The 26687-nt window shown below is 44.6% G+C and overlaps 2 protein-coding genes across 9 annotated transcripts in view; one reads left to right on the top strand and one right to left on the bottom strand.

The window, feature by feature from the left end:
• Positions 1–12325, bottom strand: part of LOC139265703 (ecto-NOX disulfide-thiol exchanger 2-like) — a 460596-nt gene extending 448271 nt beyond the window's left edge. For 4 of the 6 annotated variants that reach the window (XR_011593606.1, XM_070882954.1, XM_070882953.1 and 1 more), the window contains exon 1: positions 12225–12325. The gene's annotated coding sequence lies outside the window, so the exon portion shown is untranslated. Of the gene's footprint in view, positions 1–11860; positions 11945–12224 lie in introns of all 6 variants that reach the window. The other 2 variants (XM_070882955.1, XM_070882958.1) reach the window with 2 other exon arrangements.
• Positions 12326–12457: 132 nt separating this feature from the next.
• The window catches only part of LOC139265700 (ATP-binding cassette sub-family C member 5-like), a 315900-nt gene continuing 301670 nt past the window's right edge, over positions 12458–26687 (top strand). For all 3 annotated transcript variants that reach the window (XR_011593604.1, XR_011593603.1, XM_070882951.1), the window contains exon 1: positions 12458–12686. The gene's annotated coding sequence lies outside the window, so the exon portion shown is untranslated. The remainder of the gene's footprint in view (positions 12687–26687) is intronic.

The raw sequence follows: 26687 nt of genomic DNA, 5'->3' as shown, positions 1-26687 counted from the left end.
TGAAAAAGCAAAAGGTCAGACATGAGTCAGACGAGGGGCTGCTATATCCAGCCATGAAATAGGGAAATCGAAACAATAAACACATCCCTGGAGCCCGTCCTATGTCAAAGAGTTGTCAGCCTGCAATTGGGTATGCTATGGGGGAAATCGACCAATGATTGTATAAACTAAGTGTCACTCAAATGTGTTCTGCTGTAACAATGTATAAGTGTTGAGCTTTTGTACTGTTACGTAGCTTGTCAGGACAGAGGTGGACAAACTCGACTTGAGTGTGTTCCCCTTTATCTTAACAGGTCCCAGCCGGGAGATTCTCCAATAAAGGTCTTATGTTGCTAAGACTAAAAGTGTTCGTGTGTCAGTGAATTCGCTGAAACAGATTGAAGGGAAAAGAATCCAGTATCAACAGTATGGTTACTTAAGAGTCACAGGAACAAATCTTGGCAGATTACATACACATATTTAAATGTCTGAACTATACGCTAATCATTCAGTTCCGGTCATTGTCTCCTTTCCCACCATGTCTGCATTAGTGGCACTACTTCTAATGGTTGGAATAGGATTACAAGGATAATTTATATTCTCCCAAAATGTTCAGTTAAATTTCAATACATTTATTTCCCATCTTTGCTTTGAATTTATAATTAAGCACCATGCCCATCTGTCACAGTTCATTGGATCTCTCACTTCGAATTTTATTTCAAATTAACGCTTCTAACAGAATTCTCTAAATCCGCTTTTTATTCCTCATTTTGGGAAGTCCGCAACAACAAAAAAAACCCCACTGGAACTGCGCATGCAACAGTCGCGTCCTTAAGGGGAGGTTAGATAAACATACGAGGGATAAGGGAATAGAAGGTTATGCTGACAAGAGTTAGATGAGGAAAGATGGGAGGAGGCTCAAGTGGAGCATAAACACCAGTATTGATTGGTTGGGCTGAATGGCCTGTTTCTGTGCTGTATATCCTATCTGATCTTGGACGTGCCCATGATCGGATATACAGCACAGAAACAGGCCATTCGGCCCAATCAGTCCATACTGGCATTCATGCTCCATTCGAGCCTCCTCCAGTCTTTCCTCATCTGTTAGCATAAACTTCTATTCCCTTCTCCCTCGTATGCTTATCTAGCCTCCCCTTAAATGCATCTATACTATTTGCCTCAACTACTCCTTGTGGTAGCGAGTTCCACATTCTCACCACTCTTTGGGGAAAGAGGTTTCTTCTGAATTCCTTATGTCCTTCTTGGTGACTATCTTATATTGATTGCCTCTAGTTATGCTCTTCCCCACAAGTGGAAACACTCTCTCTGTATCCACCCTATCAAAACCTTTCATAATTTTCACGACCTCAATTAGGTCACTCCTCAGCCTTCTCTTTTCAAGCGAAAAAAGACCCAGCTGGTTCATTCTTTCCTGATAGGTATACCTTTGCATTTCTGGTATCGTCCTTGTAAATCTTCTCTGCACCCTCTCCAATGCCTCTATATCCTTCTTATAATATGGCGACCATAATTGTACACAGTACAAGTGTGGTCTTACCAAGGTGCAATACAAGTTTAGCATAACTTCGCTACTTTTCAATTCTAACCCTCTATAAATAAACCCTAGTGCCTTGTTTGCTTTTTTTTTTAAATGGCCTCGTTAACCTGTATCGCTACTTTGTGATTTATGGATTTGTACTCCGATCCCTTTTCTCCTCTACCCCACCCAGACTCGCATCCTCCAAGTAATAAGTGACCTCCTTATTCTTCCTACCAAAATGCAATACCTCACATTTATCTGTATTGAATTTAATTTGCCAATTATATGGCCATTCTGCAAATTTATTAATGTCTTCTTGTAATTTGTTGCAGTCCTCCTCAGTATTAACTATCCCCCCCGTCCCCCCAATTTAGTGTCATCCACAAATTTAGAAATTGTGTTTTTGATTCCAAAGTCGAAATCGTTAATATAAATTGTGAATACCAGTGGTCCCAGCACTGATCCTTGTGGAACACCACTTCCTGCCACTCTGAATTGCTACCCTTTACCCCTACTCACTGTTTTCTGTCTTGAAGCCAGCTAGCTATCCATTCTACTGCTTGTCCCCAGACTCTGCATTCTCTGACCTAATTCATTAGTCTATTATGTGGTACCTTATCAAAGGTCTTTTGAAAATCTAGATAAATTACATGTACTGCATTACCCTTGTCTATTCTCTCTTACCTCTTCAAAATATTCAATGAGGTTGATCAAACAAGGCTTTACCTTTTGACATCTCTGCTGACTATTCATTATTATATTTTTGGCTTCTATATGTTCTTCTATTTTCTCCTTTAGTGGGGATTCCATTAATTTTCCTACCACCGATGCTAAGCTGACTGGTCTATAGTTCACTGGATAAGTTTATGTCCCTTCTTAAATATAGGTATTATGTTAGCTATCTGCACTACACCTTTTTCTACTGAGAAATTAAATATATATAGTAATGCCTCTGCTATCTCTTCCCTAGATTCTTTTAAAATGCGCTTTTATTTCCTCTTTGAGTTTGATTAGTTTACTTAATATATCTCCTCTTTTTATTTTAAATGCTGTTATTTCATTACTCATCTCATGATCCAATGTCATGTCCACCTGTTCTATCTCTCTGGTAAATACTGAGGCAAAATAATTATTTAATATTTCTGCCATCACTCGGTCACTGTCTGCAGTCTTATCCTGTCCATCCCTTAGTGGCCCTATTCCCATTCCAACCCCTTCCTTTTTTCCCCCCAAATTGATGTACCTGTTTTACTATTTTGTTTTATGTTCTTTGATAATTTAATTTCTTAGTTCCTCTTTACCTTCCCAATTCTTTTTTTACTTCATCAGCACCTCGGCGGCCCTTTGGGTGGCACTTGGGCAGGCGGGGGCCTTCGCCAATTTCAGCTCCTATGTCCCCTAGTTTCAGTTTCCCCTATGAGTGGAAATATCCTCTCTGCATCCACCTTGTCGAGCCCCCTCATTATCTTATTTGTTTCAATAAGATCACCTTTCAGTCTTCTGAACTCCAATGTGCATAGGCTCAACCTACTCAACCCCCTCATCTCCAGAATCAACCCAGTGAACCTTCTCTGAACAGCCTCCAATGCAAATATATCCTTTCCTTAAATACATCATAGACAGTCCCTCGGAATCGAGGAAAACTTGCTTCCACTCTTAGCAGGAGTTCTTAGATGGCTGTACAGTCCAATACAAGAACCAGAGTCTGTCACAGGCAGGACAGACAGTGGTTGAAGGAAAGGGTGGGCAAGGAGTCTGGTTTGCCTCATGCTCCTTCCGCTGCCTGTGCTTGATTTCTGCATGCTCTCAGCGACGAGCTCAGCACCCTGCCGGATGCACTTCCTCCACTTCGGGCGGCCTTTGGCCAGGGACTCCCAGGTGTCAGTGGGGATGTCACACTTTATCAGGGAGGCTTTGAGGGTGTCCTTGTAACGTTTCCGCTGCCCATCTTTGGCTTGTTTGCCGAGGACGAGTTCCGAGTAGAGCACTTGCTTTGGGAGTCTCGTGTCTGGCATGCGAACTATGTGCCTGCCCAGCGAAGCTGATCAAGTGTGGTCAGTGCTTCAATGCTGAGGATGTTAGCCGAGATGAGGACGCTAACGTTGGTGCGTCTGTCCTACCAGGGGATTTGTAGGATCTTGCAGACACATCATTGGTGGAATTTCTCCAGCGACGAGGTGTCTACTGTACATAGTCCACATCGCTGAGCCATACAGGAGGGCGGTGTTACTACGGCCCTGTAGACCATGAGCTTGGTGACAGTTTTGAGGGCCTAGTCTTTTTCTCAGGGGGCCGAAGGCTGAACTGGCACACTGGAGGCGCTGTTGGGAGCTCGTCGTCAATGCCTGCTCTTGTTGATAGGAGGCTCCCAAGATAAGGGAAGTGGTCCACATTGTCCAAGGCCGTGCATCTTGACTGGGGGGCAGTGCTGTGCGGCGAGGACAGGCTGGTGGAGGACCTTTGTCTTACTGATGTTTAGCGTAAGGCCCATGCTTTCGGATGCCTCAGTAAATACGTCGACTATGTCCTGGAGTTCAGCCTCTGTGTGCACAGACGCAGGCGTCGTCCGCGTACTGTAGCTCGACGACAGAGGTTGGGATGGTCTTGGACCTGGCATGGAGACGGCGAAGGTCGAACAGGTTCCCACTGGTTCTGTTGTTTAGTTCCACTCCAGTGGGGAGCTTGTCAACTGTGAGGTGGAGCATGGCAGCGAGGAAGATTGAGAAGAGGGTTGGGGCGATGAAGCAGCTCTGCTGGACCCCGGTCCGGACGAGGATTGGATCTGTGATGGATCCGTTGGTAAGGATCACGGCCTGCATGTCGTGGAGCAGGCAGAGGGTGGTGACGTACTTTTGGGGGCATCCGAAACAGAGGAGGACGCTCCATAGACCCTCGCAGTTGAGAGTGTCAAAGGCCTTTGTAAGGTCGAAAAAGGCCATGTACAAGGGCTGGCGCTGTTCCCTGCATTTTTCCTGCAGCTGTCGTGCTGCAAAAATCATGCCTTTTGTGCCCCGTAGGGGACGAAATCCGCACTGCGACTCTGGGAGGAGCTCCTTGGCCACAGGGAGAAGACGGTTGAGGACGACGACTTTTCCAGTAGCTGATTGCAGCAACTACAGATGAATCTCCCTGCTATCGGACTTGTCCCCTTTTTTTTTTAAAAAAGGTGGTCACGATCACTGCATCACTAAGATCTCCCGGCATGCTCTCCTCCTTCCAGATGAGAGGAGAGGAGATCATGTATTCGTGCCAGCAGTGTCTTTCCGCCATACTTCAGTGCCTCAGCAGGGATTCCATCCGCTCCTGTAGCCTTGTTGTTTTTTTAGCTGGCTGATGGCTTTTTCTACCTCGTGCAGTGTTGGGGTCTCACTGAGGTGGTGGCGGGTAGCATGCTGCGGAGTGGAGTAGAGAACACTCGAGTCTTAGGCAGAGTCTTGACTGAGGAGATCTTCGAAGTGCTCCTTCCAACGGGCCCTGACTGCCTCGGTATCCTTGATGAGTTTCCCCGTTCTTGGCCAGCAGTGGGATGGGGCCTTGGGTGTTTGGACTGTAGGCGGCCTTGACTGCGATGAAGAATCCTCGTACATCATGGCTGTCAGCCAGCTGCTATATCTCCTGTGCTTGCTCCATCCACCACCTGTTCTTTAGGTCCCGGGTTTTTTTGTTGGACCTCAGCCTTGAGCCAACTGTAATGCTGCTCCTGAGTTGGGTTGTTGTTTAAGGCTCAGAAATGCCCTGCGCTTGCAATCTATTGAATCTCCTGATCATGCTCATCAAACCAGTCCTGGTGTTTCCTGGTTGACTGACCGAGTGTCTCTTTGCAAGCACTGGTTACGGAGGCCTGGAGGGCAGATCAAGCGCTGTGGGCATTCTGCGTCTCGGGGTCATCAAAGCATGCCAGGTTAGCCGTGAGGCGCTAACTGTAAAGGGCTCTCTTAGCTGGGTTCTTAAGTGTCCCGGCATTTACTTTTTTGCAACACTGCTTCTGCTGCCCCCTTCGCTTTGGGGCCAGGTTAATGTCAATGATGGATCGGATTAGGCGGTGGTCCGTCCAGCAGTCGTCAGCTCCTGTCATGGCACGGGTGATGCGCACATCCTTGCGATCCCTGGCTTGGACGATGACATAGTCGAACAGGTGCCAGTGTTTGGAGCGAGGGTGTTGCCACGATGCCTTGTATTTGTCCCTCTGGCGGAACAAGGTGTTGGTGATGACAAGTTTAGGCTCTAGACATTTTGTCAGAAGTAGGGTACCGCTGGAGTTGGCTTTCCCTACCCCCTCTCTGTCAATCATACCTCCCCAGAGGTCTGTGTCCTTGCCGACTCTGGCATTGAAGTTGCCGAGGAGGATCAGTTTGTCGCCCGCGGGGACACAGGTCAGGGATTTTGAGGTTGGAGTAAAAACCCTCTTTGGCCTCATCTGTTGCATCGAGTGCTGGGGCGTACGCACTGATGTCTGTGGTGCATTGGTTCAGGGATAGGGCGAGTCAAAGTGTCATGAGGCATTTGTTAGCCCCGCAGGGGGAGTTTTTGAGGCGGTCATCCAGCTCGTTTTTGATGGCGAAGCAGAGTCCGTGGAGGTGGCATTCTGCCTCTGGTTTTCATTTCCAGGTGGTGGTGTAACCTCCACCTCATTCCTTGAGCTGGCCTTCCCCTGCCCGCCGGGTCTCGCTTAGGGCGGCGATGTTGATATCAAAGCGTCTATGTTCCCAGGCAACTATGGTGGTGCGACATTCCGGTCTGTCACCGTTGGGGACGTTCCAGGTCCCGAACTTCATGTTAGAGGAGTGGAAGATGCCTGTGTGTGATCGTTGTACACCAGCTAAGCTGAGCAAGGTCTTGGTCCAGTGGCAAGGGGTCCAAAACGACTGGAGACCAGGCACTGCTGTATGAGCCTAGTTGCCTACGGCAAGATGTTGGCTGCAGGCTCGGCGCTGGGTAAAGCCCTTGATGGTAGGTGGTCAAGGCTTGGTTGGGAGCAGGCATTGGGTGGGGGGGGTGGGGGGAGGAAAAAAACAGTGGCCCACTGGGGTTCAGAGTGGGAGAGGTGGGAGAGCAGGGGGGGGTCACAGCCATGGTACTCACCACATGCTGGAGGAGGAGAGGAGGCCAGGTGATCAGTGGGGAAGGAGAGGTCCAGATGGGAGGGTGGAGGCCCAATAGCCAGGTCCAGTCGCTGCAGGAGGCCCAAGTCACGCCGAGTTGCCCAGTCGCCGTAGGAGGTCCAGCCAAGTCGCCGCAGTAGGTCCAGCTAGGAGGCCCAAGTCGCATCGAGTCGCCGCAGGAGGTCCAGCTGGAAGGCCCAAGTCGCTCCCAGTTGCCGCAGGGGGTCCAGCCGGGAGGCCCAAGTCACATCGAGTCGCGTTAAATACAGAGTCCAAAACCGTACGCAGTACTCTAGGTGTGGCCTCACCAATACCCTGTACAGTTGTAGCAAGGTTTCTCTGCTTTTATACTCTATCCTCCTTGCAATAAAGGCTAACATTCCATTTGCCTTCCTGATCACTTGATGTAACTGCATACTAACTTTTTGCGTTTCATGCACAAGGAAGTTATAGCAGATGCATTTGTTATAATCTACCAAAATTCTCTGGACTCTGGGGAGGTACCAGCGGATTGGAAAGCAGCTAATGTAACTCCTCTGTTTAAAAAAGGGGGCAGACAATAGGCAGGTAACTATAGGCCGGTTAGTTTAACATCTGTAGTGAGGAAAATGCTTGAAGCTATCATTAAGGAAGAAATAGCGGGACATCTAGATAGGAATAGTGCAATCAAGCAGATGCAACATGGATTCATGAAGGGGAAATCATGTTTAACTAATTTACTGGAATTCTTTGAGGATATAACGAGCATGGTGGATGGAGGTGTACCGATGGATGTGGTGTATTTAGATTTCCAGAAGGCATTTGATAAGGTGCCACACAAAAGGTTACTGCAGAAGATAAAGGTACGCGGAGTCAGAGGAAATGTATTAGCATGGATAGAGAATTGGCTGGCTAACAGAAAGCAGAGAGTCGGGATAAATGGATCCTTTTCAGGTTGGAAATCGGTGGTTAGTGGTGTGCCACAGGGATCGGTGCTGGGACCACAACTGTTTACAATATACATAGATGACCTGGAAGAGGGGACAGAGTGTAGTGTAACAAAATTTGCAGATGACACAAAGATTAGTGGGAAAGCGGGTTGTGTAGAGGACACAGAGAGGCTGCAAAGAGATTTAGATAGGTTAAGCGAATGGGCTAAGGTTTGGCAGATGGAATACAATGTCGGAAAATCTGAGGTCATCCACCTTGGAAAAAAAAATAGTAAAAGGGAATATTATTTGAATGGGGAAAAATTACAACATGCTGCAGTGCAGAGGACCTGGGGGTCCTTGTGCATGAAACTCTTTTGAGTTTACCTGAAAATAAACATAAACATTAAAACCATGCCACCCGCCTGGGTGACACAGCAGACATTTTCAAGGCCCCCTTTTTTTTTTCTTTTTTTTTGGTTTTTTTTGGGGCGCTAAAATCAAATTTTTCCAGTGCCCCCTATAAAAGGGGAGGGGGACACTAAAAGCACTGGCAATGAAAACAAATTAAACTTTAAAACGTAAAATCAAATTAAAATTTGGTTGCCGGGCGTGATGATGCACTCCAGTCCCTCCGGTGCCCACCTCTCGCGGAAGGCCGCGAGCGTACCGGTGGACACCGCGTGCTCCATCTCCAAGGACACCCTGGACCGGATGTAAGAGCGGAAGAGAGGCAGGCAGTCAGGTTGAACGACCCCCTCGACCGCCCGCTGCCTGGACCGGCTGATGGCACCCTTGGCCGTGCCCAGGAGCAGTCCTACGAGGAGGCCCTCGGACCTACCCGCTTCCTTGTGCATGAAACTCTTTTAGAGTCTACCTGCAAAACATAAACATTAAACTGTGCCACCCGACCTGGGTGACACACCAGACATTTACAAGGCCCTTTTTTCCTTTTTTTGTTTTTTTTTGTGTTTTTTGGGTTTTTTTTTGTTTTTTTTTTGGGCACTAAAATCACAATTTCTCCGGTGCCCCCTATAAAAGGGAAGGGGACACTAAAAGCACCGGCAATTAAAACAAATTAAACTTTAAAACGTAAAATCAAATTAAAATTTGGTTGCCGGGCGTGATGATGCACTCCAGTCCCTCCGGTGCCCACCTCTCGCGGAAGGCCGCGAGCGTACCGGTGGACACCGCGTGCTCCATCTCCAAGGACACCCTGGACCGGATGTAAGAGCGGAAGAGAGGCAGGCAGTTAGGTTGAACGACCCCCTCGACCGCCCGCTGCCTGGACCGGCTGATGGCACCCTTGGCCGTGCCCAGGAGCAGTCCTACGAGGAGGCCCTCGGACCTACCCGCTTCCTTGTGCATGAAACTCTTTTGAGTTTACCTGCAAAACATAAAAACATTAAATGGTGCCACCCGACCTGGGTGACACTCCAGACATTTACAAGGCCCTTTTTTTTCCCCCCCCCTTTTTTTTTGTTTTTCTTTTTTTTTTTTGTTTTTTTTTTTGGGCACTAAAATCACAATTTTCCCCAGTGCCCCCTATAAAAGGGAAGGGGGACACTAAAAGCACCGGCAATTAAGACAAATTAAACTTAAAAAACGTAAAATCAAATTAAAATTTGGTTGCCGGGCGTGATGATGCACTCCAGTCCCTCCGGTGCCCACCTCTCGCGGAAGGCCGCGAGCGTACCGGTGGACACCGCGTGCTCCATCTCCAAGGATACCCTGGACCGGATGTAAGAGCGGAAGAGAGGCAGGCAGTCAGGTTGAACGACCCCCTCGACCGCCCGCTGCCTGGACCGGCTGATGGCACCCTTGGCCGTGCCCAGGAGCAGTCCTACGAGGAGGCCCTCGGACCTACCCGCTTCCTTGTGCATGAAACTCTTTTAGGAGTCTACCTGCAAAACATAAACAACATTAAACTGTGCCACCCGACCTGGGTGACACAGCAGACATTTTCAAGCCCCTTTTTTTTTTGGTTTTTGGTTTTTTTTTTGGGGCGCTAAAATCAAATTTTTCCAGTGCCCCCTATAAAAGGAGAGGGGGACACTAAAAACACCGGCAATTAAAACAAATTAAACTTTAAAACGTAAAATCAAATTAAAATTTGGTTGCCGGGCGTGATGATGCACTCCAGTCCCTCCGGTGCCCACCTCTCGCGGAAGGCCGCGAGCGTACCGGTGGACACCGCGTGCTCCATCTCCAAGGACACCCTGGACCGGATGTAAGAGCGGAAGAGAGGCAGGCAGTCAGGTTGAACGACCCCCTCGACCGCCCGCTGCCTGGACCGGCTGATGGCACCCTTGGCCGTGCCCAGGAGCAGTCCTACGAGGAGGCCCTCGGACCTACCCGCTTCCTTGTGCATGAATCCCAAAAAGTTAGTTTGCAGGTGTGGCAGGTAATCAGGAAGGCGAATGGAATGTTGGCCTTCATTGCGAGAAAGATGGAGTACAAAAGCAGGGCGGTCCTGCTGCAACTGTACAGGATATTGGTGAGGCCGCACCAGGAGTACTGCATGCAGTTTTGGTCACCTTACTTAAGGAAGGATATACTAGCTTTGGAGGGGGTACAGAGACGATTCACTAGGCTGATTCTGGAGATGAGGGGGTTATCTTATGGTGATAGATTGAGTAGACTGGGTCTTTACTCGTTGGAGTTCAGAAGGATGAGGGGTGATCTTATAGAAATATTTAAAATAATGAAAGGGATAGACAAGATAGAGGCAAAGAGGTTGTTTCCACTGGTCGGGGAGACTAGAACTAGGGGGCACAGCCTCAAAATACAGGGGAGCCAATTTAAAACAGAGTTGAGAAGGAATTTCTTCTCCCAGAGGGTTGTGAATCTGTGGAATTCTCTGCCCAAGGAAGCAGTTGAGGCTAGCTCATTGAATGTATTCAAATCACAGATAGATAGATTTTTAACCAAGGGTTATGGGGAGCGGGCGGGTAAGTGGAGCCGAGTCCACGGCCAGATCAGCCATGATCTTGTTGAATGGCGGAGCAGGCTCGAGGGGCTAGATGGCCTACTCCTGTTCCTAATTCTTATGTTCTTATGACCCCCAGGTCCCTCTGTACTGCAGCACTTTGCAATTTTTCTCCATTTAAAATTGTAATTTGCTTTATTTTTTCTGCCAAAGTGAATGATCTCACATTTTCCCACATTATACTCCATCTGCCAATTTTTTGCCCACTTAGCCTGTCTATATCCCTTTGCAGATTTTTTGTGCCCTCCTCACAATTTGCTTTCCCACCCATCTTTGAATCATCAGCAAACTTGGCTACGTTACACTCAGTCCCTTCATCCAAGTCATTAATATAGATTGTAAATAGTTGAGGCCCCAGCACCGGTCCCTGCGGCACCCCACTAGTTACTGTTTGCCAACCGGAAAATGTCCCATTTATCCCTACTCTCTGTTTTCTGTCAGTTAGCCAATCCTCTATCCAAGCTACTATATTACCCCCAACCCAGTAAACTTTTACCTGGTGCGGTAACCTTTTATGTAGCACCTTATCAAATGCCCTCTGGAAATCCAAATACACATCTACTGGTTCCCCCTTATCCACCCTGCTCGTTACATCCTCCAAGAACTCTAACAAATTTGTCAAACATGATTTCTCTTTCATAAAACCATGCTGACTCTGCCTGATTGAATTATGCTAACCATCTGATTAACCACATTTGTTTTTACCCACCTTTGTGATGTTAAGATACCAATTTTAATGTTCTTTATTGATTTTGAGAATGAAAGGGAGCTTTTGAAGCATTCATTTTACAGTACTCAGACTGGAGACTGGCTGATTATAATTTTATATCTGGAATAAGGTTTGGAACACACGCATAGTCTCAACTGTTCTAAAGCACTATTAAAGATTTAAAAATCCAAACATTTCAAAGATTGGCAAGAATTTTAATCTTCAAATTATGTGACCAACAAGAATGGTTATTAAAAAGCACCAGTATAACTATCCGTTTGAGAACTAATAATTCTTCAGAGAATTATAAACACAACTGAATGTCAAATAATTAAACGTTATTGTCTCCATCATTCCCTTCCAATTTTACTTTATAAGATTCAGTATTTGGAGTTTGTGGAACATTTATTCCGTCGCTACCTTAAAGCTGCAACTAACATAATTGGAGCACTCAAAAAAGTCATGTCCACTTGTTGTTCTGATGAAAGGTCATCGACCTGAAACATTAACTCTATTTCTCTCTCCACAGATGCTGCCTTACTTGCTGAATATTTCCAGCATTTTCTGTTTTCATTTCACGCGTAGCTGTGCAGCGAATTAAAGCTCATCTTAAAAAGTAAAACATCTTCAAACCTTGACTAACGCAACAACCCATAGCAACAATGATAAGCTGATTCCGGAAACGAGCGAGCAGCCAGACCAAGCGACTCCAGCAATCTACAAACCAACAGGAGGCGCTTGGTATTGTATTCAGGCACGATATAGGAGCTCAAAACAATTAAATACTAGCCAGTTAGCTTCACTTTTTTAAAAACGGGAGTATGTACGGAGAGTTAAAATATTGTACATTAACAATTACATATATTCGACAATCAAAAATGAAGCTCGCCATTTGCTGCACAAGAAAATAAAGCATCTGAAGTGAACGGATTGCAATAAATGGAAAGACATGCACTGTTATAATTGCAATCACTGGTTTAACTCTTTAGACACTCACCGTTCGCTGAGCACTGCTAGCCGCTTCTCCGCCGACCGAATCAATGGCTCCGCGTTTCCATGCAGCTAAACGACAAGACGCTGTGGCAGCACAAGATGGGCCGCATTCCAACCACGATCATGTGATTGGACCGATGGGAGGCGGTTTCCAGCGCAGAACCTCGCCGCTCAGTCAACACAGGCGCAGCACCAGCGGGGGTGGATGGGAGAGTGTCTGGTTACCGTGGAGACGATTGGGAGGAGGAACAGCACAGCCCACCCGGACATGTTTTCAGTGGACGCAGAGCTCGAGCGAATGGTTCCTGTCTTATTGATCTTCATTATCTTGATTTTGTTCGTACTCAGTAATTTTTTCTTGTTGTACATGATTCCGGTAAATATATACAACCGCTCGCCTCTGACTGTGCGAAGGGGAACGTGAAAAAGAGGAAATCGGATTTCGCTTAGTTTTATTTCCTCTCAGGTGAGGACCAATCTCCTTAAAGGGATTTGTTTATTAACGTGTATGCGATCCCACAAGAGGGGTTAAACATTGGAATGCCTGGAATTGGCATGTTTACGTTTCTTTCTGAGATGTACGTGCACCCCCGAGTTAGTGAAACGGAAATGGCACCCATTTAAACAAACATCAAGACAGATTACTGAGGGGATTCGTCTCGATTGTGTCAAGCTTTGTGTGAAGTAAAGCCAGAAAATTTGAATTAGGCTTCCTCTCTGGTCGTATTGCAAAGTTTTTTTAAAAAGTTTACTTTTACTCACTTGAGGTTCTTAGTTTAAATTAAACTAAAAAAAAGATTAGACTTTATCCCCTCGAATGTTACAAACAGCAGAATTTTAAAAGTTTTTCATGTAAGTTGTATTAGATTTTTGCGGTAACGCATAACAAGATTAACGTCCAGAATATTGTTTTACAAGGGTTATGTAAAAAAAAACAATGGTCAGTTGTGGAAACAATGTCAGAAACTCAAGTGGTTGAAGTAAAATCAAAAGTATCAATTGGAGTTGAAACAGAAATAACAGTTTGAGTATGGTGATGCCATTTTTCCGGTCTTGGAGCGTCGGATCATTAAATCAGATATGCTTAAAATGACACTTCAGTTAACGACAGGAATGACAAATATCGTAATAACAGGAATTTAGAAAGCAAAGAGCTTACAGGGACAAATATGCATTTAAAAAAAAAAGGAGGCTTATGGCTGATACTGCGGACGCAGGATTCTGCAAATCCGTTGGGAGGACAGACGCACCAACGTTAGCGACCTCGATCAGGCCAACATACCCAGCGTTGAAGCACTGACCACACTCGACCAGCTCCGTTGGGCGGGCCGCATTGTTCGCCTGCCTGACACAAGACTCCCAAAGCAAGCGCTCTACTTGGAACTCCTACACGGCAAGCGAGCCATAGGTGGGCAGAGGAAACGTTTCAAGGACACCCTCAAAGCCTCCTTGATAAAATGCAACATCCCCGCCAACGCCTGGGAGTCCCTGGCCAAAGACCGCCCTAAGTGGAGGAAGTGCATCCGGCAGGTTGCTGAGCACCGAGTCTCGTCGCCGAGAGCATGCAGAAAACAAGCGCAGGCAGCGGAAGGAGCGTGCGGCAACCAGTCCCACCCACCCTTTCCTTCAACGACTGTCTGTACCACCTGTGACAGAGTCTGTAATTCCCGTATTGGACTGTTCAGCCACCTAGGGACTCATTTTTAGAGTGGAAGCAAGTCTTCCTCGATTCTGAGGGACTGCCTATGATGATGATGACCATTGTTTAAAAAGAGAGATAAAGGGATAGACTGAGTAATTACAGGCCAGTCAGCCTAATCACGTGGTGGGAAAATTATTCAGAAAATTCTGAGGGACAGGATAAATCTTTAAAAAGACACGGATCAATCAAGGCCAGTCAGCATGGATTTGTTAAGGGAAGGTCGAACTTGATTTAATTTTCTGAGTAGGTAACAAGGGTAGTGAGTTTGATGTAGTGTATATGGATTTTAGCAAGGCTTTTGATGAGGTCCCACATGGCAAACTGGTCACGAAAGTAATAGTCCATGGGATCCAAGGCAACAGGTAATGATTGATGCGTTGTTTTTGTGATTGGAAGGCTATTTCCAGTGGGGTTCCGCAGGGCTCATTAGAAGGTCCCTTGCTTTTTCTGGTATATATCAATGATTTAGACTTGAATGTAAGGGGTATGATTAAGAAGTTTGCAGATGATACAAAATCTGGCTGTGTGGTTAATAATGAAGAAGAAAGCTGTAGACTGCAGGAAGATATCAATTAACTGGTCAGGTGAGCAAATGAAATTAAATCCAGAGAAGTGTGAGGTAATGCATTTGGGGAAGGCTAACAAGGCAAGGGAATACACAATAAATGGTAGGACACTGAAGTGTAGAGGAACAAAGGGACCTTGGCGTGCATGTCCACAGATCCCTGAAGGTAGCAGGACAGGTAGATAGGGTGGTTAAGAAGGCATGCGGAATACTTTCCCTTATTCGCCAAGGCATAGAATACAAGAGCAGGGAGGTTATGCTTGAACTGTATAAAACACTAATTAGGCCACAGCTAGAGTACTCCGTGCAGTTCTGGTCATTGCATTACAGGAAGGATGTGATTGCACTGGAAAGGGTACAGAGGAGATTTATGAGGATGTTGCCGGGAGTGGAGAATCTTGGCTATGAGGACAGATTGGATAGGCTGGATTTGTTTTCCTTGGAACATAGGAGGCTGAGGGGAGACCTCATTGAGGTGTATAAAATTGAGGAGCCTAGATTTAGTGGATAGAAAGGGCCTATTTCCCTTAGCAGGGGGGTCAACAATCAGGGAGCATACATTTAAAATAATTGGTAGAAGGGGATTTGAGGGTAAATTTCTTCACGCAGAGGGTTGTGGGGGTCTGGAACTCACTGCCTGAAAGGATGATAGAGGCAGAAACCCTCACCATATTTAAAAAGTACTTGGATGGGCACTTGAAGTGCCGTAACTGCAGGGTTACGGACCGAGAGCTGGAAAGTGGGATTAGCCTGGATAGCATCTTGTTGGCCGGCATGGACATGATGGGCCGAAATGGCCTCCTTCCGTGCTGTAAACTTCTATGATTCTATGAGGAAAGATTAAATAGGCTGGGTTTGTTTTCTTTGGAACAGAGGAGGCTGAGGGGAGACCTTATTGAGGTGTATAAAATTATGAGGGGCCTAGATAGAATGGATAGGAAGGACCTATTTTCCTTAGTAGAGGGGTCAACAACCAAGAGGCATAGATTTAAAATAATTGGTTGGAGGTTTTGAGGGGTAATGTTTTCACCCAGAGGGTGATGGGGGTCTGGAACTCTGCCTGAAAGGTTGGTAGAGGCAGAATCCCTCACCACATTTAAAAAGTACTTGCATATGCACTTGATGTTCCGCAACCTACAAGGGTATGGACCAAGAGCTGGAAAATGGGATTAGGCTGGATAGCTCTTTGTCGGCCAGCACGGACACAATGGGCCGAAATGGCCTCCTTCTGTGCTGTAAATTTCCATGATTCTATGAACAAGCAGAAATATAGACATACATTTCCTAAATTTGATTTCAGGGTCACGCATCATAGAATATACGGGAAGTCTTACCTTTCTTTGAATAAAATTCTTCTAAAAAGACAATGGTGCTGTTTTTCTACAATGCCTGTACATATTAAATCTTCAACATTACCATCCCTTTCTTCAAACAATGAAAATCACCCTAGCCAGTCTACTTAATAATTGCTGTGGCAATGTTTTGAGTTTGATTTGGCCATTACCAATTCATTTTCCAGAAAATCAGAGAACGATTCAGAGATTTGTTGATCGGTATACAATTTCACAAAATACTAAAGTAAATTCATTATTAAGTCATGTAGATAGGGTTGCCACATTTTGCCAAGTCCAAAATCAAAATATTAAAAGGAAGGAAGGTGGGATTTGTGGTTGGAATGCAATTTTTGTTTTTCTGCTAATTAAACATTATTTAACAACCTCAATAATTACTAATATCTCAATATAATACAGAAATAAGTGGAAGAAAATATACTTTGTGTCTGGTTTATATATTAGGAATATTTAAAGACAAACTGTCCATTATGAGTGAGGTGATAATTTTATTTATAAATAATTACTAAAAGAAAGCCTGTGGGGTATGGGTTACTTCGCTCCACACAAGTGAAATACCTCTAAACACATGCACTCCAATGGTTGAGCTGAAAACAAACAGAATTTTCCACAATCCACTATGACAGGTTTGTAAACTAGGGGCCATCTATAGAGGTATTTATTACACACGTCAGCAACAAACAATCTTCTGTAACCAGTAATGTTACAAGTAGCAAGTGATAGAAATCTAATTTGAAATATTTCTACCTTTAAATCCTATTTTCAGCAAAATATGCATCTTCATATCGAGGCAAAGTACATGATTAAATGAGTACTTTGCATCTGTCTTCACAAAGGAAACTAATGCTGTGAAAGTTACACTAAAAGAGAGGGAAGTTATGGACAGGATAGTAATAGATAGGAGATGAGCTAAAAAGATTAGCATTACTGAAAGTTGGTTAAGTTACCTGGTCCAGATGGAATGCATCCTACATTGCTGAAAGAAGCAAAGGTAGAAGTAGCAGAGGCATTGCTCACAATCTTTCAATTCTCATTGGATATAGGAGTAGTGCTAGAGGACTGGAGGATTGCTAATGTTATAACCACTATTCAAGAAAGGGGAGAGGGATAAACCAGAAAACTACTGGCTCGTCAGTTTTGGGTCAATTACTCTTTACAATTTTTGTAACTGACCTAGACTCGGGTGTAGGGAGCAGCATTATAAAGTTTGCAGATGATATGAAACTTAGCAAAGTAGTAGCTCATGATGAGGATAGTTATAAGCTTCAGGGTGACAGACAGGATGATGAAATGGGCAGGAGCATGGCAGATGGAGTTCAATGCAGAGAAATGTGAAGTGCTGCACTTTGGGAGGACTAATATGTACAGACAGTATAGTATAAATTGCATAATTTTGAAAAGTGTAGATGAGAAGAGAGACCTTGATGTCCATATACACAAATATTTAAATAGAGGAATAGAATCTAAAAGTAAAGAGAACACGCTCAAACTTTGTAAATCACTGGTTAGACCTCAGTTTGGTGGGCAATTCTGGCCACCACAATTCAGGAAAGATGTAAAGGTCCTGGAGATTTACCAGGAATGAGGGACTTCAGTTAGAAGGATAGGTTGAGAAGGTTAGGACTGTTCTCCTTGGAACAGAGAAGATTAAGAGGTAACCTAATGGAGGCTTACGAGATGATGAGAGGTTTTGATAGAGTAAATAGAGAAAAATTATTCCCTCGGCAAGTGGGTCAATAACTAGAGTTTGTAGATTCAAAATCATTGGCAGAAGATCTAGAGAGATGAGGAGACATATTTTCACTTGGTTGTCAGGATCTGCAATGCTCTACCTGAAAAGGTAATGGAAGCTGAGTCCATTAGTAATTTTAAAAAGGGAGTTGGACAGATACTTGAGGATGAGGGTTATGGAAAAAAGCAGGGATGTCAGATTTGGCACAACTGTTCTTTTAAAGCCAGCAAAGGCACAAAGGGCCTCCTGTGTTGTATGTTTCTATGATTCTATACAATAATATTCCAATCTACAAGAATTTAAAAAAAATACATTTTAAATGAGCCTCTATGCAAATAAATCGCAATGTTTAGAAGTAGCCTCAATTTCACATCAGGGAGTGCATCATGCAAGGTGGACCACATTCCAAAATAATATTCAACCTAAACCATTTGAGAAAGAATTTGGGCTGGATTTTCAGCTTGGTTGTGCCTCAGTGTGAGCCCCGGAGGGGCGGTAAATGTAGTTTCTAGGCTTAAAGCCAGGCGGCCAGCTTTTATCGCCCCATGGTTTGCGGCGGCGCAAAAAATCAATGCCCCGCCCTCTAGTTTCACTAAGATCATGACATCAATCATTATGCAACACTCTTACCGCACCAGATGCAAAATTCGGACCCAACGTCTCACTTAACGCCCACCCCATGAAATGTCAGAAATACCAGGAGTTCCCAGGATGCAGCAGGCAATATTGGCAGTTTATTTAAATGGAGGGATGAGGCTCCTACATCGCAGATCACATTGACTGCAACGGTTGCGCACAGCATGCTGTGTAAAGCTCCAACTTGCAAATTGCACTTTTATCTGCCGTTACAGTGCCCGTACAACTTCAATGAGAGAATTTAATGGGGGCATTACTAGTTCAACAGTGTGTCATGTTCCATGCTTCACCGAGGCGTACGAAAGCATAGGCCTTACACTAAACATCCGTAAGACAAAGGTCCTCCACCAACCTGACGCTGCCACACAGCACTGCCCCCGGTCATCAGAATCCACGGCGCGGCCTTGGACAACATGGACCCTTTTCCATACCTCAGGAACCTACTATCAGCAAGGGCAGACATCGATGACAAAGTCAAACACCGCCTCATGCACCAGCGCAGCCTTCGGTCGCCTGAGGAAGAGAGTGAAGACCAGGACCTCAAATCTAGCACCAAGCTTATGGTCTACCCGCCCTCCTATATGGCTCACAGACATGGACCATATACAGTAGACACCTCAAAGCGCTGGAGAAATATCACCAGCGCTGCCTCTGCAAGATCCTGCAAATTCATTGGGAAGCGAGACACACCAACATCAGTGTTCTCGATCAGGCCAACATCCCCAGCATCGAAGCACTGACCACACTCGACCAGCTCTGTTGGGCAGACCACATCGTCCACATGCCCGACACGAGAGTCCAAAGTAAGCACTCTACTCTGAACTCCTACATGGCAAGCGAGTTCCAGGTGGACAGAGGAAACATTTCAAGGACACCCTCAAAGCCTCCTTGATTAAGTGCAACATCCCCACCGACACCTGGGAATCCTTGGCCCAAGACAACCGTAAGTGGAGGAAGAGCATCCGGGAGTGCGCTGAGCACCTCGCGTCTCGTCGCCGAGAGCATGCAGAAACCAAGCGCAGACAGCGGATGGAGCTTGCGGCAAACCTTTCAACGACTGTCACAGGTGGGACAGACAAAGACTGTAATTCCCGTATTGGACTGTACAGTCACCCGAGAACTCGAGGAAGCAAGTCTTCCTCGATTTCGAGGGACTGCCGATGATGATAATGATCGTGCCAGGTGGCATCAAGCTAGAAGGGCTCTTGGCCATGTCGGTTCACGGATGAGAGACCGAAGATGTCTGTGGAGGAGCGCTTAACCCCCCACGGATTTACAGGCACCAATGCTCATACCTCCAGCTCTCTGAGGAGCAGTGTGTGAGAAGGCTGCACCTCTGAAAGGAAGTGCTGACAGGGATATGCCATCTCCTACAGGCAGACCGATGCCTGGATCGCTCTGGAGGCAACTTTCAATACTCCCCTCAACAGGTATCCGAATTCATCGTGGTGTGTTGCATCTTGCACAACTTGGCCACCATGAGGTGCCAGGCATTGCCAGTGGGGATTGCATGTCCATCTCAGGATGACGACGACGACGACGACGATCCCCCCCCCCCCCCCACCCCTATTGGATAGCCACACCATCCACAGGGGAGGGAGTGTGGAGATGATTCCTTGTGTAACGGCTGATTTTTGTCCCCCCGATCATGGAACCTCATCTTTTGCAGAATTTTGCAGAAAAGGGCGCAAACGATTTTCCAAATGGTATCAGGGCTGCAATTATTGCCCCGAAATCTTGAAAGCCGAAAATCCAGCCCTTTATACTTAGTGTTTTTCACATCCTTGGGACATTTCAAAATGTTTCACAGCAAATTACTTTACTTTTTTGAAGTTATCGAGGCAAATGTGGAAGCCAATTTGTGCACAGCAAAGCCTAACAAATAGCAAATAAGTAACTAACCAGATAATCTGTTTTGTTAATGTTGGTTGAAGAACTGTTGTCCAGGATACTGCTCTTTGCCAAAAAAAGTGCCATGGATCTTTTACATCCACCTAGACAGGACCTCAGTTTAACATTTCATTCAAAAAATGGCACATCCCTCAATGCTGCATTGAAATCTCATCTTAGATTCTGTGCTTGAGTCATGTAGTGGGACTTGAATCCATAACCTTACGCATGAGTGCAACAACTGAGCCAAGCATCACTTCATTAAGCAGAAGGTTTTACTTCTAGGAATGTTTACATGGCAACAACAGCCCTCGAACATCCTTCATTCCTAAAGTGTTGATTTGTGAAGGGGGCTGCAGGAGGGGTCAAAACTAAAAATCATGGTTTAAAAACTAGGATTAAAACACTCTACCTAAACGCACGCAGCTTTCGAAATAAAGTAAATGAGTTGACGGCACAAATCATTACAAATGGGTATGATTTGGTGGCCATTACAGAAACATGGTTGCAGGGTGGCCAAGACTGGAAATTAAACATACAGGGGTATCTGACGATTCGGAAAGATAGACAAGAAGGGAAAGGAGGTGGGGTAGCTCTGTTAATAAAGGATGATATCAGGGCAGTTGTGAGAGACGATATTGGCTCTAATGAACAAAATGTTGAATCATTGTGGGTGGAGATTAGAGATAGTAAGGGGAAAAAGTCGGTGGTGGGCGTAGTTTATAGGCCCCCAAATAATAACTTCATGGTGGGGCGGGCAATAATCAAGGGAATAATGGAGGCATGTGAAAAAGGAACGGCAGTAGTCATGGGGGATTTTAACCTACATATCGATTGGTCAACTCAAATCGCACGGAGTAGCCTGGAGGAGGAATTCATAGAATGCATACGGGATTGTTTCTTAGAACAGTATGTTACAGAACCTAAAAAGGAGCAAGCTATCTTAGATCTGGTCCTGTGTAATGAGACAGGAAAAATAAACGATCTCCTAGTAAAAGATCCTCTCGGAATGAGTGATCACAGTATGGTTGAATTTGTAATACAGATTGAGGGTGAGGAAGTTGTGTCAGAAACGAGCGTACTATGCTAAACAAAGGGGACTACAGTGGGATGAGGGCAGAGTTGGCTAAAGTAGACTGGAAACACAGACTAAACGGTGGCACAATTGAGGAATAGTGGAGGACTTTTAAGGAGCTCTTTCATAGTGCGCAACAAAAATATATTCCAGTGAAAAAGAAGGATGGTAAGAGAAGGGATAACTAGCCGTGGATAACAAAGGAAATAAAGGAGAGTATCAAATCAAAGACCAATGCGTATAAGGTGGCCAAGGTTAGTGGGAAACTAGAAGATTGGGAAAATTTTAAACAACAGCAAAGAATGACTAAAAAAGCAATAAAGAAAGGAAAGATAGATTACGAAGGTAAACGCGCAAAACATAAAAACAGATAGTAAAAGCTTTTACAGATTATATAAAACGGAAAAGAGTGACTAAAGTAAATGTTGGTCCCTTAGAAGATGAGAAGGGGGATTTAATAATGGGAAATGTGGAAATGTGGAAATGTGGAAATGGCTGAGACTTTAAACAATTATTTTGCTTCGGTCTTCACAGTGGAAGACACAAAAACCATGCCAAATATTGCTGGTCATAGGAATGTGGGAATGGAGGACCTTGAGACAATCACTATCACTAGGGGCAAGTGCTAGACAGGCTAATGCGACTGAAGGTAGACAAGTCCCCTGGTCCTGATGAAATGCATCCCAGGGTATTAAAAGAGATGGCGGAAGTTATAGCAGATGCATTCGTTATAATCTACCAAAATTCTCTGGATTCTGGGGAGGTACCAACGGATTGGAAAGCAGCTAATGTAACGCCTCTGTTTAAAAAAGGGGGCAGACAAAAGGCAAGTAACTATAGGCCGGTTAGTTTAACATCTGTAGTGGGGAAAATGCTTGAAGCTATCATTAAGGAAGAAATAGCGGGACATCTAGATAGGAATAGTGCAATCAAGCAGACGCAGCATGGATTCATGAAGGGGAAATCATGTTTAACTAATTTACTGGAATTCTTTGAGGATATAACGAGCATGGTGGATAGAGGTGTACCGATGGATGTGGTGTATTTAGATTTCCAAAAGGCATTCGATAAGGTGCCACACAAAAGGTTACTGCAGAAGATAGAGGTACGCGGAGTCAGAGGAAATGTATTAGCATGGATAGAGAATTGGCTGGCGAACAGAAAGCAGAGAGTCGGGATAAATGGGTCCTTTTCGGGTTGGAAATCGGTGGTTAGTGATGTGCCACAGGGATCGGTGCTGGGACCACAACTATTTACAAGATACATAGATGACCTGGAAGAGGGGACAAAGTGTAGTGTAACAAAATTTGCAGATGGCACAAAGATTAGTGGGAAAGCGGGTTGTGTAGAGGACACAGAGAGGCTGCAAAGAGATTTAGATAGGTAAAGCGAATGGGCTAAGGTTTGGCAGATGGAATACAATGTCGGAAAGTGTGAGGTCATCCACCTTGGGGAAAAAAAACAGTAAAAGGGAATATTATTTGAATGGGGAGAAATTACAACATGCTGAGGTGCAGAGGGACCTGGGGGTCCTTGTGCATGAAACTCTTTTTGGTCCTTGTGCATGAATCCCAAAAAAGTTAGTTTGCAGGTGCAGCAGGTAATCAGGAAGGCGAATGGAATGTTGGCCTTCATTGCGAGAGGGATGGAGTACAAAAGCAGAGAGGTCCTGCTGCAACTATATAGGGTATTGGTAAGGCCGCACCTGGAGTACTGCGTGCAGTTTTCGTCACCTTACTTAAGGATATACTGGCTTTGAAGGAGGTACAGAGACGATTCACTAGGCTGATTCCGGAGATGAGGGGGTTACCTTATGATGATAGATTGAGTAGACTGGGTCTTTACTCGTTGGAGTTCAGAAGGATGAGGGGTGATCTTATAGAAACATTTAAAATAATGAAAGGGATAGACAAGATAGAGGCGGAGAAGTTGTTTCCACTGGTCGGGGAGACTAGAACTAGGGGGCACAGCCTCAAAATACGGGGGAGCCAATTTAAAACCGAGTTGAGAAGGAATTTCTTCTCCCAGAGGGTTGTGAATCTGTGGAATTCTCTTCCCAAGGAAGCAGTTGAAGCGAGCTCATTGAATGTATTTAAATCACAGATAGATAGATTTTTAACCAATAAGGGAATTAAGGGTTACGGGGAGCGGGCGGGTAAGTGGAGCTGAGTCCACGGCCAGATCAGCCATGATCGTATTGAATGGCGGAGCAGGCTCGAGAGGCTAGATGGCCTACTCCTGTTCCTAATTCTTATGTTCTTATGTGACTGCAATATTGTTCCACGGGAACCTCTCAGTACATAGGAACCTTTCAGTTCTTGTGCAAGTGGCTATTATTCAGGTGAGCCTTGATAGTGAGTGCCAGTAGGCTATTTATCTGCATGAGCATCAAACTCATCAAATCCTGTCCTCGCCCATGTCCATAAACTTGTACTTCCAGTAATGCTCACTGGATAGTGATCAGGAGTGTGAATTCTGGGTCAGGTTTTGCAAAGGTGGTGAGGGCAGTAAGGGGTGCGGAGGGCAATTGTAGAACTCCTACTGCTACTCCAGCCAAGATCAATTAACAGTACATAAGAATTAGGAGCAGGCCATTTGGCCCCTCGAGCCAGCTCCACCATTCAATAAGATCATGGATGATCTGCTACCTCAACTCCACTTTTCTGCACTATCCCCATATCCCTTGATTCCTTTAATATCCAAAAATCTATCGATCTCTGTCTTGAATATACAAAGACTGAGCCTCCACAGCCCTTTGTAATAGGGAATTCCAGAGATTCATTGAATGAAGAAGTTTCTCCTCATCTCAGTCCTAAATGGCCAACCCCTTATTCTGAGACTGTGACCCCTGGTTCTAGACTCCCCAGCCAGAAGAAACATCCTCCCTATTTCAATGAAATCACCTCTCATTCTTCTAAACTCTGGAGAATATAGGCCTACTCTACTGAATCTCTCCTCATAGGACAATCTCCCATCCCAGGAATCAGTCTGGTAAACCTTCATTGCACTCCCTCAAAGGCAAGTATATCCTTCCTTAGGTAAGGAGACCAAAACTGTACACAATACTCCAGGTGCGGCCTCACCAGGGCCCTATATAATTGCAGTAAGATAGCTTTACTCTTGTACTCAAATCGTCTTGCAATAAAGGCCAATATACCATTTGCTTTCTTAATTGTTTGCTGTACCTGCATGTTAACTTTGTGATTCGTGTACAAGGACCCCCTGGTCCCTCTGACATTTCCCAATCTCTCAGCATTTAAAAAAAATACTCTGCTTTTCTATTTCTCCTGGCAAAGTGGATAACTTCACATTTCTCCACAATGTATTCAATTTGCCATGTTCTTGGCCACTCACTTAGCCTGTCATTTAGAGTGGAAACAAGTCTTCAATGATTTTGAGGGACTGCCTATGATGACGATGATGATGGACTATATCCCCTTGAAGCTTCTTTGCATCCTCCTCACAACTTACATTCCCACCTAGTTTTGTATCATCTACAAATTTGGATATATTACATTTGGTCCTCTCATCCAAACACTGACATAGATTGTGAATAGCTGGGACCCAAGCACCGATCCTTGCAGCACCCCACTAGTTACAGCCTGCCAACCGGAAACTGACCTGTTTATTTCTACTCTCTGTTTTCTGTCCATTAACCAATCCTCAATCCATGCTAGTATATTACTCCCAATCCTCATGAGCCCTAATTTTTTTCCATAACCTCTTATGTGGCACGTTATCAAATGCTTTTTGAAAATCCAAATATACTACATCCACTTGTTCCCCCTTATCCACCCTACTAGTTACAACCTCAAAAAACTATAATAGATTTGTCAAACATGATTTCCCTTTCATAAATCCATGTTGACTCTGCCCAATCCAATTATTCTTTTCTAAGTGCCCAGTTAACACATACTTAATAATAGATTCTAGCATTTTCCCTACTACTGATGTCAGGCTAACCCATACCAACTGGGATCAAACCTCAGACCTTACCAGTCAGTATGACTCAGCTACTTACTTATTTTAAAATAAATGACACATAAGATAGAACATCACTGTTGGTATATATTCTCATTTTAAAAAAATATTATATTTCCCATTTCCTTTAACTGCCTGGCCTGATGCATGCAGCTGAGGGGGTGAGCACATAAATTGCTCTCAGGTTGCTGCCACTCCTTCTTGTAGCTAACTGTCAAGGAGGATCCAGAAACCATCCAGACACCACAGTGCACTCTGAATTTCTCCTTTGAAGTTCAGTGCTTAGTCACTTGACATAACTCAGATCAAAAATGGAGAATGGGACTTAGCCTATGTCTGTCACTGCTCCGTGCTACTGTGCCAGTGCTCTCATGCTCAGCATAAAATAGCATATAATATACATCATGCTTCTTGTTAATTGATCTGAACTTCAATACCTGCCTTCTCATCATATCCCTTATTCTCCAAAAGAGTTGTCTACAGAACCATTAATTCAACTCTCACAATGTGAAGAATTTAAAATGGATGGGCATACAGTTTGCTACATCTTTGTAAAAACACAATTTTCTTCTTTAAAGACTGTACATACTGGTTAATCATTCGCTCCAATTATATATCCTTTGTTTCACAGTTTCTACCATCATTTTCAGTCTTTTTATAGGAGAATAGACTGTTGTTTCTTTAGGTTTGATTGTTTTTGCTTGCTGCATCTGCAGCATTTCCTCCAGGAATACTGCAAAATTAGACTCAAACCTGTTGCTCGTCAGCAACAACTTGGAGAGTATGGGAAGACAGGAAGCCATCTTGGACCATGATTTTTTTTCCCCGTGTTTCAGGAATATCCTAGGAGTGGTAATTTTAAATAAGAGTTGGATATCTTACTCAGAACATTGTCAGTGATCCAAAGCATATGACAAGGTTATGTAGATTTGCCTATTTTTCTTACAGAAAGTGGGAGAAAAAGAGTGCAAGAAAAGTAGTTACCATCAGTGAGATACAGAAACAACGAAAGAAGTGTACAAGAGCCATACAGACAGACAAATAAAAAAAGACGGAGACAGCAAGAATGGAAAACAAACAGAAAGACAAAGAAGAGTTAGAAACAGGGAGACGGAGGAAGTGAGACAAAAAAAATATTCTTACTTTTATCGATGAGCAATGCTATGGGAGATCAACCTGCATTGGAAAAATGAATGTCTACAATAGATAAGAGAGATAACAAAGCACTAACACAATAAAGCATTGCAGTTGATCTATTATACAACTCCTGTGCTTTCAAATTTGAATTCCCAATTTTGCAATCTGATCAGTTTATTTAATAGCAATGTAGAGGACTACCTTAAGATCTATCAGGACCCTGTGAAGAAATAAAACAACTTAATAATTCAGGGATATTATGAGTATCAAATAGGCATGGATCTTGTATGCATAGGCCATTTTCTGTTCCCCTCCAAACCCACCTTCCCATTGGTCCCTCTCTTTGGCTCTTAGTATCCCAAAGCAGCATGTTGCTATGTATTCAACCCTCCAACAC

This window comes from Pristiophorus japonicus, chromosome 6, assembly GCF_044704955.1.
Source record: "Pristiophorus japonicus isolate sPriJap1 chromosome 6, sPriJap1.hap1, whole genome shotgun sequence".
In the NCBI taxonomy this organism is placed as follows: Eukaryota; Metazoa; Chordata; class Chondrichthyes; family Pristiophoridae; genus Pristiophorus; species Pristiophorus japonicus.
The sequence above is the reverse complement of the archived record's forward strand: the minus strand, read 5'-3'. Positions and strand labels throughout refer to the sequence as shown.